At 36.4% G+C, this 15,457-nt stretch overlaps 1 non-coding gene across 1 annotated transcript; it reads left to right on the top strand.

Annotated features, from left to right (window-relative positions):
- Window positions 1-2,480: 2,480 nt before the first annotated feature.
- Window positions 2,481-2,587, top strand: LOC145071549 (small nucleolar RNA R71). Its single transcript, XR_013690558.1, has one exon. It is a non-coding gene; the product is annotated as a small nucleolar RNA R71 (small nucleolar RNA).
- The last annotated feature ends 12,870 nt before the right edge of the window (window positions 2,588-15,457 follow it).

Here is a 15,457-nt window from a genome sequence, read left to right as displayed (position 1 = left end):
CTTCCACTTCGTGAACAATAAACAATGGAAAGGGTTTACTGGTTTCCATGGACTTACTATGTGGTCCCGTACTTTTAAAAATTCACGTCGTGAATGCTATACGATTCACGTCGTGAATAGTGTCTGGGCTTAAGTTTGGGCCATGTACTCACGGACTGGTCTTGGGCTTGATAGTCTAATGGGTTAAGCCATATCATGGATTATGTGTCCGGTTCATCCATGATTCACATCGTGAATTGCTAATAATTCACGTCGTGAATAAAGTCTGAAAAAAAAATCAATTTTGACTAAGTTTTCAATTATTACTACTTCCATTTTAAGGTCCCTACATTTTGTTCTAATAGAGTTGGATGACTTGATCTAAGTTTTTAAAACTAAAATGCAAAAAGAAAAAAATTTCAAACCAAACTCGGGTTGCCTCCCGAGAAGCGCTTCTTTTTCTTGGAGTCTTGAGCTGGACTCCGTGCCTCCTACGTTGAGTCCTCGGAAGAATCCACCACTAGGATCTTTTGTTCCTTGAATCGCCTCTTGTAAGCTTGAACTCGTCTTTTATATGCCTTCTTTGAATTTTCTTTTTTAACTTTCTCCTCTTCTTCAAGCTTGCGTTTTGTGCCCTTAGTTTCATCCTTGCACCTCATCGCATCCTCCTCCACTTACACCACCGACTTTGCCACTCTTGAAGTGACCTCCTCTTCATCACTTGTCATCTCCTCATCCTCTTTACTCACCCAAGAAGGTGGACTTTTGTAAGCTATGACTTCAACCAAAAATGGAACGGATGCTCTAGGTTTTGTTCTTTTGACTTGATGAACTGCCTTGATCTCTTCTTCCATAAGCTTCTCCAGTTCTTCTAGTTCATTGTCTTTGTTAATTGTGAACACCTCTTCTTGAACATGTTCTTTTGGGAAGCCATCTTCTATCCCAAAAACTTTTTTTTTTCATCTCCAACTCTCAAGGTGAGCTTAGACTCGCGGATATCAACAAGAGCTCCAGCAGTGTTAAGCAATGGCCGACCAAGGATAATTGGAACATCGGGATCTTCTTTCATGTCTAAGACTACAAAGTCTATTGGAAAAACAAATTTTCCAATTTTCACCAAAATATCCTCCACGATGCCGCGGGGTTGTGTCACCGAACGATTCGCCATGTGAATCTTCATTCTTGTAGCCTTCATCTTCTGAATCTCTAATTTTTGATAAAATGAAAAAGACATCAAATTAATGCTAGCCCCAGAATCGGCTAAAGCATTAACCTTCAATTTATTACAAAACTCACACGGTAGAGTGAGGCATCCAGGATCCCCCATCTTTTCTGGTGTTTCTCCTAACACAGCTTTTGAAGTTTGTTGACTTAGAATCACTGTAGACTGCTTCTTTAATTGCCTTCGAGTGTCTATCAAGTCTTGCAGTAATTTTTTATGCTCGGGAGTTTTGGATAGGGACTCGACAAAGGGAGTATTAATCGGGATCCCCTTCACATGCTTGACAAACTCTCTATGATCTCTCTCCAGTGGACTAAGGGTAGCTTGGGACGGAAAAGGCAAGGGCGGCTGATAAACCGAACTGACTGTAGAATTTTGTTGTTCATGACGAGTCCACGTCGTGAACATATAAGGTTCACGTCGTGAATTCTGGAACTCAGCAGCTTCATGATTTTCGAGCTTGGTCTTCTTCATCTTTTGATCGGGCTTTTGTGGTTCTTCTTCCAATGCTTCCAGGAACTCCGAGATGGCTTCTTCTTCGGTGTCTATGGCCATTACATGCGATTGGGTCTTCGTTTCGGTATTTTTCGGGGATAACTTCTCATGAACTAGAGTGGCTAGTTGACCAAATTGTACTTCAAGGTTTTGGATGGAGGCTTGCTGATTCTTTATCAAAGTTTGTTGTTCAAAAATGGCAGAATCAGTGGCATCGTGTCTCTTTTCCGAAGCCTCCATAAACTTCATCAAAATGGTCTTTAGGTCGGGTTTCTTCTCGGGCGGTGACTGCTCCTTTTGATATAGGTCTCGACCTGTCTGCCTATATTTCTCTTCTTTTTGCCTCTTATACTCTTCATATGGCAGCCACTCCTTCTTCGGTTTCCTCCAGTCCTCATCAAACTTATCCCCACTAGAGTAGCACACTTGAACCTTTCTGTTCCCATATTCATCTGCATTGCAGTCCTTTGTCAAGTGTGGACCACTGCATCTCTCGCAACCCACTCTTATGGCATGTATCAACTGGTCCATCTGTGTTATCCTGCGGTCCATATTATTCAGCATGGCCATGACCGCTGCTATTTCTTTAGTTTGAGCCCCTACTCCGCCTTTGATTCCTTCTTGCCTCGGGTTGTGGTATTCGCGAGAATGCTTCGCGAATTCTTCAATTAGCTCCTTGACCTCCCTTGGATTTTTCTTTGTCAAAGGTCCTTGAGAATCAAGGAGTTGTCTTGTCATCACATTGACCCCATCATAAAATATTGACATCTCTTGCTGCACATTTTGGTCATGTTGAGGGCAATTTCTGAGCAAGCCCTTGTATCGCTCCCATGCTTCGTATAGTGACTCCCCCGGCTGTTGCTCAAAGTTGGCTATTGCCTTCTTGAGTTTGGCTATCTTGGATGGCGGGAAAAATTGGTCCAGGAATTGCTCACGCATTTGAGCCCAAGTGGTGATTGTACCCGGTGGAAGTGCTTTCAACCACTCTTTAGCAGCTCCTTTGAAAGTGATGGGAAGCATCCTAAGCAAGACTGTGTTTCTGTTGACATTAGAGACATTGAAGTAATCCGCAATGTCGTTGACTTCATCTAGATGCTTAAAAGCATCCTCATGATCTTTCCCGAAAAATGGGATGTCCTTCAGTGCGGTCAATATGTGTCCCTTCGGCTCGAATGTGGCAGTGGCAGGTATTGTGGGTTGGACTAAACCTGGACCCACATCTTCTCGGATTCGCTTCTTGTAAGCTCCCATGGACATTTCTTCAATCGCTGCCATCTCGTTCCTTGGCTCGTTCTCGGGTTCGCTCGTGTGTTCTTCAAATTTCGGCTCGGCATCGTATTCGGACTCGGTTTGGACAGGTGTCTGATCCAAGTGCTCAATATTGCTCTTGTGCCTCACGGATGAACCTGACTCTCCTGTCTTCTTTCCCGACTTCCTTGAAAAAGTCGACTTCAATCCTTGCAAGGGCGTCTTTTTCTTGTGAATTGCAGACTCGGGATCTTCAAGTGGTGGCACCAAGGGCGTGTTTGAGCCTCTGGTCATGAACTCCTGCAACTTGCTAAACTAAAAACGTAAAACTGGACTAAAATAAGAAAAATTAAAAACTGAAATCTCAGCTTTCACGTCGTGAGTTTATTAAAACTCACGTCGTGAACTCTGTGGCAGAAACAGGAAAAAAGAAAGAAAGAAAAAATAAACTAAGCTAAGCTAGCAAAAATAAATAACCAATTAACTTTTTTTTGCAGATTTTATTCCACAAAAAAAGGGCGATTAATCTAATGCAACTTAATAAACTAATAATCTAAACCGTTCCCCGGCAACGGCGCCAAAAACTTGATGTGCACAAAAGTACTCACTAATTTTAATATTTATAACCTAACAAACTTAACTAACTATGCACTTATAGGCAGTGTACCTAGTCAGATTACAGTATAGCCTGGGTAAATCGGGTGTCGATCACAGGGAATGGTGTTCTAATTAATTTAGTTACTATTAAATTAACCTAATTTATTAACAAGTTTAAAAGGGGTTTTATCTGATTTTACAAGATCAGATGAACTTAAATCAAATTTAATAAATGAAAACACACTCTTGTTTAGTTTGAATCCACTTCTCCCTTATGGCTAGCTAATGATTATGGATTATTAAGTTGGTTTTTAGTTGTATTAGTAATTTAGTTCTATCTTACCAATAATTAGCTAATTCATGTCAAACCATGTATGTTCACACATAATTAAACACATAACTAATTATGAATGTAAATATGCTACGTAAGACTTGTTGTATAAACGCAATTATGGTCACAATACACGTTCTCTAGCACAACTAGGCTTTATTTATTCTAATTACTAACTAAGATTGGTCAATCTCAGCTCTAATAATTCAATGTTCACTAAATCATTAGGTAAATAGGTTCATGCAGTTTAATGGTCACTAAGCTACACAGAACATGCAATCAAGCAATTAGATAAACAAATAATAGCATGCTAGGTTATACAAATCAAACACAAGCAATTTTTACCAACTAAACTTAATCCATAAGCATATAACTATTCATAAATTCAAGGCTTCATCTAGCTAAACAAGAGCAGCTAGATTCAGTTGCTCATCATAGCAACTAAACCAAAACAGCTAAAACTAATGAAAGACATGTTCTTATTTAACTAAAATATAAACCTTTACTTCTTTTGGTGTTGAAAACCCTCTTCCAGAACCTTTCTTTCGCTCTAAATCGTCTTCTGGAATTCCTTTCTTCTGCCAAAAGCTTCTTCTATTCGTAATGGTCAAGGATTTATATAGTTGCTGATATCCATAAATTCACGTCGTGAATAGTAAGAAATTCACGTCGTGAGTTGTAGATAACCGTGCCCGTCAAGGATTCCTTCACCCGCGTACATATCTTCTAGAACCAACGATTCACGTCGTGAATCCTTTAAGTCTCACGTCGTGAATAACCTTTTTCCATATTTACTTCTCTTTTACTCTTTTAATTCCCAAAGTTTCTATCTTTAACGCTTTCAGTCCCATTTTCTTCAAAATGTCTTCTTTTTGGCTGTAAAATAACATTCAAGCTCATAAGTACCATTATTCTAAACAAATTACCAACTTTTTAATAAAAATGTACTTAAATATTGCCTAAAAATAAATATAAACATGGCAATATCAGGTAGCAAGGGTATACATCCATGTTCATACGTACCAGTTATATTACTAGTAAGCTACCATATGGGTAGTTTAGGAAGATACTAGAACTATTACTATAACACAATATCATACAATGAGTCAGTTCATGCATGAGTCAATACTTGCTAGATAGAGAGAGAACACACATTACAGCTAGTACACACAGTACATTACTATACATGCTAGATAGAGAGAGAACACACATTACAACTAGCACACGTAGGACATTACAGTACATTACAATACTATTACATAGATATGTTTACATGATTACACTTACTTGAGAACAATAACATGATCACACTTACACGAGTACAATTACATGATCACACTTACATGAGTACGCTTACATATACATAGGACAGACGTCACTAGGTGCTATAGCATGGAACAAGTTCAGGATCTAACTATACCGATGAATCGCAACACAATTGTGATAGTTATATCGGGTATACATGATCATAGTAATGTGGATGTGTCATGTAGTGCAGATATGCATGGGCGTGTAAAGGTCTCAAAATCCCTTTGACAGGGGAGCGTATAGTCTGGGATCTAGCCATCATATTATACCTTATCTCTCAAATAAGGCAGTTGAGTACAGAAGTAGTTGTTTATTACAAATAATACAGTACTTACAAGAATTACCCTAGACTTTTGTTGGATTAGTATCTAAGTCCATAACTATTTTGGTATGTACTTGACCCGATGGTGCATGGTCCTTTTGGGTTGCCTTCACCAAAGCAACTTGATAGGATGAATAATGGAGAGAAAGGATTAAATATGATTTATTAATATATTATGAGAATAATATATTAAAGGAGAAATCATATTGTTTAATTAATATTAGTCAAGAATTAATTGGTAATTAGTTTTGTGACTAAAAGACATTAATTAAACTTAAGGGACTTGAACTGTCAATTGTATGATAGTTGAATATTGAGCTAATACACTCCATATTAAAGGAGTGGACGAATTCTATGGGGAAACCCATTAGAAATCGTCCCAAGGCCTTTAAGGAAGGAGCCCATGGGTTGCTTAGGGCTTAAGCATCCAAATTAGGGTTTCCTTGTTAGATAACCCTAATAGTCTCACTATTTAAAGAATCCTTATGCCTAAAAAACGTGGTGAACTAATTGATTAGGGTTTTCCACACGTTTTGGGCAGCCTCCTTCTCTTCTCCTCTTCATCCTCTTGCTCTTGGTGTTTGTGAACCATTAGAGGAGTGACATTTGTGACTCTAAGCTTTCTAAAGTCATTACAAGAAGGAACTGAGATTGTTATTGCTACATAACAATCAAGGTATGATCTAAACCCTAATTTATATGTTATATTGATTATCATATGCTAGATCTAGGGTTTATAGTCTTGGATAACTTGCATGTACAATAGAGAAACCTAGATCCAAGCATTAGGGTTTGTATGAGCACATAAGATGTTCTTATGGCCAAAACCCATCAACTTTAGGTAATTAGTATGGTTGTAGTTCGACACTACACCATAGTACTATTTCATTTTCCCATTACATTCACTTCGTGAATTTTCACACGACGCGCGGTAATGTAGAAACTATATTTTTGGTTAATGATAGTCAGATTTGGGAAAATACACTCTCTTACAAGAGCCATACACACAGACACTAGATGCCTTGGTAGAAGGATACGATTAGTAGGAAACATAGGGCTTCCTAGGATCATATAAAACATTTTTATACTTACAATTCATAAACATTTTTATACTTACAATTCATATACATTTTTATACTTACAGTTCATATACATTCTCAATACTTACAATTCATATACATACAAATAGTTACATACAAATTAAGACAATAAAATACTTATGATCTCACCAGCTTTAAAGCTGATACTCTATTTCAAAATAACTTGTATCCTCAGGTCAACCATAGACAGGTACCGATGCAAGGTTCAGGGAAGATGGTGCTCGTTCAAGACGCATCTTTCATTTGGATTTATTCTTTAGTGTCTATTATAATTTGACAGAACACTTGTATTAAAATTATATTATTAATGCAATGGATGATGTTGTTGCTTGTTTACTACTTTTCATGGTTGTGATACTGTACATGACGTCCTCCGCCCCAGAACGTTTCCGTTGTTCTTGGTTTTGGGGTGTGACAGGTAGCATGAAATGGGTTTGCTAGGGAAGATGGTAGCAACGTTCTAATTCTTCGGTGATAGTGGGGAAATGTAACCAAAATCGAGGGAGAGACAGAAGGTGATGGTGGTACTGTGTTAGAATTCGGGTATAGAAAACTTGGAAATTCTGAGAATTGTGGCTTTCACTTTCATATTAAAGTATTTGGGTGGTACTCCCAATCTTTAATCGGATAAGACTCAGAATTAAGAGAAAACAGAAGAGAGAATGTTTTGATGTTATGAAGAAGAAGTGAACCAACCACAGAGTCGGATATGATCATATAACAGAAAAAACTTCTTGTCTTAAAACTGCCACATGACAGTTTTATGTCCTAAAAATGTCCACAAACTGTCATAAACAACCTTAAATACGGGTCTAGAATATGGATCACAAACTGGGTACATTTATCAAAAATTCGGATTCCTGATGCAATTTTAATATAGTAACATAACATATATAAAAAAAATTCGCGGATCCCAGCCAGGTGCTCTGCCCCTTGGACCCCGCTCCCTGGGGCGCTGCCCCCGGACCTTCGTCGGTTTAGGGGCTTCGCCCCTAAATAGCAGTATACTTTCAACAAAGACAAAATTAAACAAATGTGCACTCCACACCATACCGATTTGTTCAATAATTGTCAAAGTGACATTGATCAACAAATTAACCCCATTACACTTAAATAACATTAGTGATATAAAATCACCAACAAACCTCCCCCATTTAAGTGTAATCTTGATTAACTTAACATTAAAATCAGAACAACAACAAACTGATGCATAAATGAAATATCGTGACGATTGAATTTCACATTAGTATATTACTCATTCCAAATATTCGAATATCAAGGTCTCACTAAGGATTGAACCTTTTCTATTCTAAGTGAATACATGAAGATAATATACACAACAGTTTACATTCTCAAAGTTCTAACTTGACACTATATTTTACTAGCTTGTGTCCCATCCTTCAATAAGCATATCGAAGCCAAGTCCTAACTTCTTGAACCAGCTAAACTTCATGCTTATATAGGTAGTCCTTTTATTCTTGCACCTGCAAATGCAATTTTTCAAAAGAACTATTAAGAATATAAATTCAACCTCCTTAACTTGCAGTATTGAACACATACCTTGGGACGATAATAATAATGTGTTCCAATCTTCAAATATCAAGCTTTCCACATTGAATTCAACATCTAATATTACATTAGATGGGAATTGGGTATCTCAATATAAAAGATTTTAAGTGGACTTTAAACCCATCCCTTGAAAGACCCTAACTTTCGTATTTATGAAAGACCCAAACTTTCATACTCGACAATATAGTTACTCCAAAACATGCTACTTGCATATTCATAAAAACAATATTTTACATTGATAAAGAGATTACAAACTACTGGATTCAAACCGACTATTTTAAAGTGTTATATATTACATAACTTCCCAGGATTCTATAGTTTTATACATATGAGAGTGCAAAATACAATAGTTTCAAACTATTCATAAGCTTCTATCGATACAATAGTTTCAAACTATTCAAAAATCTTCTACCAGTATATAACTATATTGGATGCTTATCTCCTGCAATTTGTTAAACATTGAGAGGGTAAGCGGTGACGCTTAGTGAGTTCAATAATAGATACAATACAACGTTATGCCATATATATACTTTCAATATGGCTGAAGCAAAGAGAAACAGGGAACAACAAGGGCATATGTGAATCATGTGACCAACATTCCATATCAATCATTGAATTGATTTAAAGATATACAATCAATGAGACATAACAATTTCTATGCTTGATATACATCAATAAAGCTTTGGCCCAAACGGCACAGAAGATATACAACTTCGGATTAACATTTTGGTAAATTTCAGGATTATAGCCTTGTCTAACCTTCTGCCACTACCATAGAATAGAATTCATTCTCTTACAGAGACATGTTCCACATGGCCAGAGGCTACATACCAGTACCAACGTGAATCTAAGTCCTTTCACTGATCACATGGTCAAAGGTATTTCTTTGCTATTAAAAATAGCGAATAAAAATAACCCGGGAAAATGACCCGGAATAATAACACTGAAAAGCACGTAGCACATATAACACATAACATACAATTATTTATATATATTAAACTCACTGTGAAATAACCGGGGGCTAAAATATTAATTTGGGCAGTACTTCAGCTCTAAATATGACTTTCGTCGATGAAAATCGGGAGTTTTCTTGAAAACCGGGCTCTGCGAAGGTAGAGCTTCGAAACCGAAAATATAAATTTTTCAGGCTTCTCGGGAGTCTCGAGGCGTGTTTCGGGCTTTGGAATTAGTACCGGGGCTTCGGGGGAAGTGGAAGTAGAAGAAATATAAGTTTAGGGGTGAAAAGGGGCAAATTTCAAACATTTACCCGGGAGGTCTCGCACCCCTTATATAGGGCCGAGGTTCGGATCCGAAGCGAAGGGAAGAGGGCAGGTGGCTACAAGGCTCGGACCAGATGGCAGCTTCGGAGAGGCTCGGATGCGAGGAGTCATCGGCTTCAGGCGCGTCATCGGCTGGGTCTTCTGCTCGGAACTGCAGGCTCGCTGACGGCAGCCTCGGATTGGACCCAACTTCGATCCAATTGGCAGGCTCCACGTTGGTGCGAGGGTGATCCGGAGGTGTCTCATGCGAAGGTGTCCCATGCTTAGTGGACCTCGGACTTGGTCCAATCAGAAGGCAACACACAAAGCTGCGATCCAATCAGCAGCGAACACGTGTCCGACACGTGGAAGCCTCGCATAAGAGGGTGACGTGGCAGTACTATTCATGCGAATTTTCTCGAAAAATGTGTCAAATCTTGTAAAATCCATAACTTTCGCATACGAGCTCCGTTTTTTACGTTCTTTATATGCACGCGAAGCTAAAATTATGCTCTACGACTTTCGTTTAGACTTCGTCTGCTAATTTTGACTTTAATTTTAATATTATTATTTTTAACAGGCCGGGACAGGAAAATCCGTTAAAAATTCATAACTTCTTCATCCGACGTCCGTTTTCATCAGACTTTTTACCGTTGTATTACAAATGACGAGACCTTCAATTCTCGTTTATGTTGTGTTGGCTAAAAATCACTCGATCTAAAATTCGAGTTTTTAGCTGTCTACTACTAAGCTGAAATTTCGAAAAACCATAACTTCCTCATACGAAGTCAGATTTTAGTGTTCTTTATATGAAAGTTGATTATTTTCACGAGTTCTACAACTTTCATTTACATCACTAAGGCTAAAAATTAGTTTATCGAAAACTAAATTTTTACGCGACAAAGTATTTTCCGGATTTATCACGGATCTTCGTTATAACTCGAATTTCGATGAGGTTTTCGCCTAAATGTTTCTAATGAAATTATCTACAACTTTCAATAATAAAATTTTACTTATTCCATATTTTATATTTTCGCTAAATTTCACTATTTGGTTTTTAATTGGAATCTCATAAGACTTCCAACATTTTATGAGTGATTCTAAACATAGTTTAATTCATTTCTAGTAAAAACTATCTGTTAGAACTCAACATTCAGTTTGACTTAATATTTCATAATATTATTTACTTAAAACACGATTTCAAAACGTGTATGTTACAAATACCTCCTCCTTTTGAGGATTTTGTCCCCGAAATTACATCGATTAAAATAAATGGGGATATTTTGCTCTTATCTCATTCTTATTTTCCCAAGTATAATTTGGGCCTCGATGGTGTTTCCACTTGACAAGCACCAACTCCACTTCTTTATTACGTAGATTAGTTGTTCTCTCATTCACGATCTCTTCCGGCTCTTCTACATATCTTAACTTATTATCCGATTTCACCTCGGATAATGGAACTGTCTCATCATTGATGCTCAAGCATTTGCGCAAATAGCTCACATGAAACACATCATGAATACCTTGATGGGTTTTGGTCTTAAGAACATCATATGTGCTCATACAAACCCTAATGGTTGGATCTAGGTTTCTCTATTGTACATGCAAGTTATCCAAGACTATAAACCCTAATTCTAGCATATAAGTAATCATATTAACATAAGAATGGGTTTAAGATATTACCTTGATTGTTATGTAGCAATAACAATCACAATTCTCCTTGTAATGACTTTAGAAAGCTTAGAGTCACAAATGTCACTCCTCTAATGGTTCACAAACACCAAGAGCAAGAGGATGAAGAGGAGAAGAGAAGGAGGCTGCCCAAAACGTGTGGAAACCCTAGAAAGAAGCTTGTCCACGTTTTTGGGGCATAAGGGTTCTATATATAGTGAGGCCATTAGGGTTATCTAACAAGGAAACCCTAATTTGGATGCTTAAGCCCTAACCAACCCATGGACTCCTTTCCTTAAAGGCCTTGGACGATTTCTAATGGGTTTCCCCATAGAATTCGTCCCACCTTATAATATAAGGCAATCCATAGCCCAAATTGCAATTATCTTATAATTACAATTCCAGTCCCTTAAGTTTAATTAATCTCTTTTAGTCACAAACTTAATTCTTATTAATTCTTGACTAATACTAATTAAACAATATGATTTCTCCTTTAATATATTATTCTCATAATATATTAATAAATCATATTTAATCCTTTCTCTCCATAATTCATCCTATCACGTTGCTTTGGTCAAGGCAACCCAAAAGGACCATGCACCATCGGGTCAAGTACATACCAAAATAGTTATGGACTTAGACATTAATCCAACAGTCTCCTACTTGGATAAGTCTAATAACTATTATGCGTATGACTTCAGATCCTGATCTGCAATCGTAGCTTTCCAAATCCGCTGTCAACTTTGATCCTGCGTGTCCTTTAGATAAGGGATCATATATTCCTCCATTCTAGATATCGTATAAGACATGATTTCTAATCATTCTCTCTGTACTATTTCTCGAATTCCGATTTATGACGACTGACTAATTAAACAAATCAAATTAGCCCTGGCCCAGCCAAGCATTTACATTTGTCATCACTAAATCATCGAGGGGCCCAAAGATATCGCTTTTATCCTACTTTGGATAAAAGGAATGGATAAACTTTGATTCAATGCTCGCTTGCACTCACTCACCGAATCACACACAATAATATGTTTTATGACACCAAGTTACTGGTGCGTTTACATATTATCAATGTGCAACCGATTTGCAAGATACAACTTACACATCTCGGTTTCAAGAATATAAGATGTTATCGTCTCACCAATCACTCGTGATACAATTCATGGAGTGATCCAAGTGAGCGTGGGTTTAATCCAATGCTCAAATCATATTCATAAGCACTCATGAACGTTGCAGCAAACATTTGCTTATGTCTAATACTCTTTAGACAATCCACACACCAATTCATGACAGCCTTCATTCATACTTACTTCCAACATATGAACGATTGTGGCCCGTTCGAATAATTAGACTGTTCTAAACCAATTAAATTATTCAGGAAATCAAAACATGCAAAGTGAAACACAAGGATAATACTAATTCCATATGGACTCAAACCTTTGAGTGTAAATAAAACACCTTTTATTTATCACCATATCGATTACTCATTATTTGTTGTTTCGGGTAATCAACTTCTTACTTGAATAATTACTACACTTGTCCCATGCTCCTAGCATGCACAAAATGTTTACCTATGGTTCTTACTTTGTGAAATAGATCAATTGAACACATTTCCAATCATACTCATTTCACAACTCCGAATCCTTTTCACAAGTGAGAATATCAAATTCTTGCCACTTATGGAATATGTTAGATTCTAACATTTTATGCAACGATCCTTTTGTAATGTCACTGCACTAAAGTCACAATGACTATTGCCAATTAAATTACAAAGTCCTCTATCGGAGATTGTTACAATACAATTCCTTAGATATGATGTCTCTCACTCAAAGTACATTCCTTTGAACATCCTTTTGCATAAAAGTTTATAATCTAGACATAGATTTTCAATATTCAATTCCCAATATGGAAACGTTTCCATATTTCCCATATGACAACTCATTCTTAATAATATCTTTTCTATTCATAATAATGTCGATATGGTCCATCCAATACTATACTTCCAACTACTCACAAGCGACCAATCCTCGACGAACTTTGGATTGTCCTTTGATATTTGTTTAATTATCTTAGTCAAAACCGATTCTTGTCCTTTTTCCCTCTAAATGCTCTAGACATTTGGAAAATTTTAGAATAGTCAAATATTATAGCATTTGCAATCAATCCTATACCTGAAGCGTATGGGACACGATGCATAATGTCTTACACGAAGATTCGATACTTTATCAATCTTCTGCCATAATATTTTATGTGCTACGTTCTCAAAATTCGAACTATGAAGAGGAATGTCGTAATCATAATCGGATTTTTAAGAACGCACTATGTTTCCTTGACTAAATTATTAACATTCCACAACCTAAGCCTTTAGATTTGAAATTAAACATAATATTCTCTCCTTTAATTATAGCAAAACAACTTTACAACCCTTACGACTTTGCAAGGTGTAACTCTTGTTTTTCTATAATTAATATTGCTAACTTGCAATATGTGCCTTAATAATCATACAATCATAACATTTATGCTCCCACTATCATGATGATTATTATAAACATAACACTTATGCTCCCACTAGCTTTGACATGTATTCAGAAACCAGCTTAACTTCAAGAAAAACAATACTTATTGAATTTCTTAAGTTCATGTTTCTAATACTTAATGCTTTGATAATCCTTTATCTAAGCTTATACACATTTCCCTTAGATAGCTCATATGTGTCTCTAAACAATTTAGACTAATTGCCAAATCTCACAATTCAAATTATGGAAAGGGATACCGTAACCATAATCGAATTCGAGAATACAATTTTCACAATCACTATCCTTTTAAAATCTCTCTTAGTGAAAGCATTTCCTCACAGTCATTTTCATGAAGGAGGGAATCTTATGACACTTAGATTTTAATGGTGTATGTGTTCCTATCCATGTGAATTTGTTAAAACCAAAGTTTATGACAAATTCAAATTCATATGGACCGAACTTTCTTAATCTTGATTTCTTGCCTTATCATAACACAGCTGCCCACCATGTCTTCCAAGTAGTTGAGCAGCTCACCCTTTCCTATCAATGTACTTTCCATTGATCAAGGTGCCTGCCTTTTATGCGTTCAAATGAGAACTCATAGAACTGACATGCATAATTAACTCAATTGGAACGGCACAGAAACAAAATAATGTCAACACGATAGGTTGTAAACCTCAACTCGTGTGCTAGTGATGATCGATAAGGTCTATTTTGATTTGTTCTTGAAACCTTTCAAGACCATTAAGACTCCCACTGACTCCTTGACATATAAGATTCTCTTGTCAATAAACATTTCTTGACAAACAAATATTCAAGAGTTAGTGTAGTTTTTATCAAAACACTTCATAAATTGGTCCTAGTTGGTCTTTGTCTTATCCGAGACATCACAACTTTCCATATTTGATGAATGTTATAAACCTTCCTAATACTTGTCACTCATTGTCACAATCTTAACTTTAAGACTTGTTTTGGAACGAAGTATAATTGACTTTTTGATTTAACCATTTCTTCAATTCTTGATTCCTCTTCTTAGACATACAATTGTACTAAGACTCACTTAGAGGATCAATTGAGATATGGTTCTTAATCATTAAGACATATCATAAAACATAATAAAAGGTACTCTCCCTTCTTCTTAGAACAGAGAAACTTTTATCTTTCTGCCTACTTGATTCTTCTTATTCGTTCTGCTATTGGTCTAAACACTTTAATCAATTCAGAATTACACTTAATCTTGTAAGTATAATCACATTTACTAAACCTTTAGTAAATCATGATGAATATCCTTATTATTCTTGTGGTGGACTTGATCAACACACAACTTTGTGTACTCGATCTACAAGTCCTTCACTTGACACTTTGTCAACGAATTAGTCTAATTTCCAAATATGAAATTTCTCATTCATCGTGCAACCAAGTTGGATGATTCCAAGTTTCTATCCAATTGAAACTTGGGCGATGAGAAACTTTCCCTATTTGGTAAATGTTCGACATTTTCACAAATAACATAGTTAAGAATGAAATCCATTATTGCTAATAATAGAAACATTTTAACATCAATTTTTCATACACGCCATTGTAAGGATAAATAAATAATATAAAAACAAAATTTATTTTATTGCGGAAAAAATTTGTCCTTACAATGCAATTTATTGAAAAACTATGTTAATACATCTTTCTTAGAAATCTAATTCTAACTCTAAGTAGTAGCTCAAGAATCTAATCTTCAAGCAATGCGATCGAAATCCATTTCTTCACGGTTAGATTCTGCTCACTTCTTCCCTTAAGCTTCCTTTCTTTGCTTCGATCCTACAATACATCAATTGTAATC

The sequence above is a fragment of the Lactuca serriola genome, chromosome 8 (genome assembly GCF_051521515.1).
Source record: "Lactuca serriola cultivar US96UC23 chromosome 8, Lser_US96UC23_V15, whole genome shotgun sequence".
NCBI classification, from domain to species: Eukaryota; Viridiplantae; Streptophyta; class Magnoliopsida; order Asterales; family Asteraceae; genus Lactuca; species Lactuca serriola.
The sequence above is the reverse complement of the archived record's forward strand: the minus strand, read 5'-3'. Positions and strand labels throughout refer to the sequence as shown.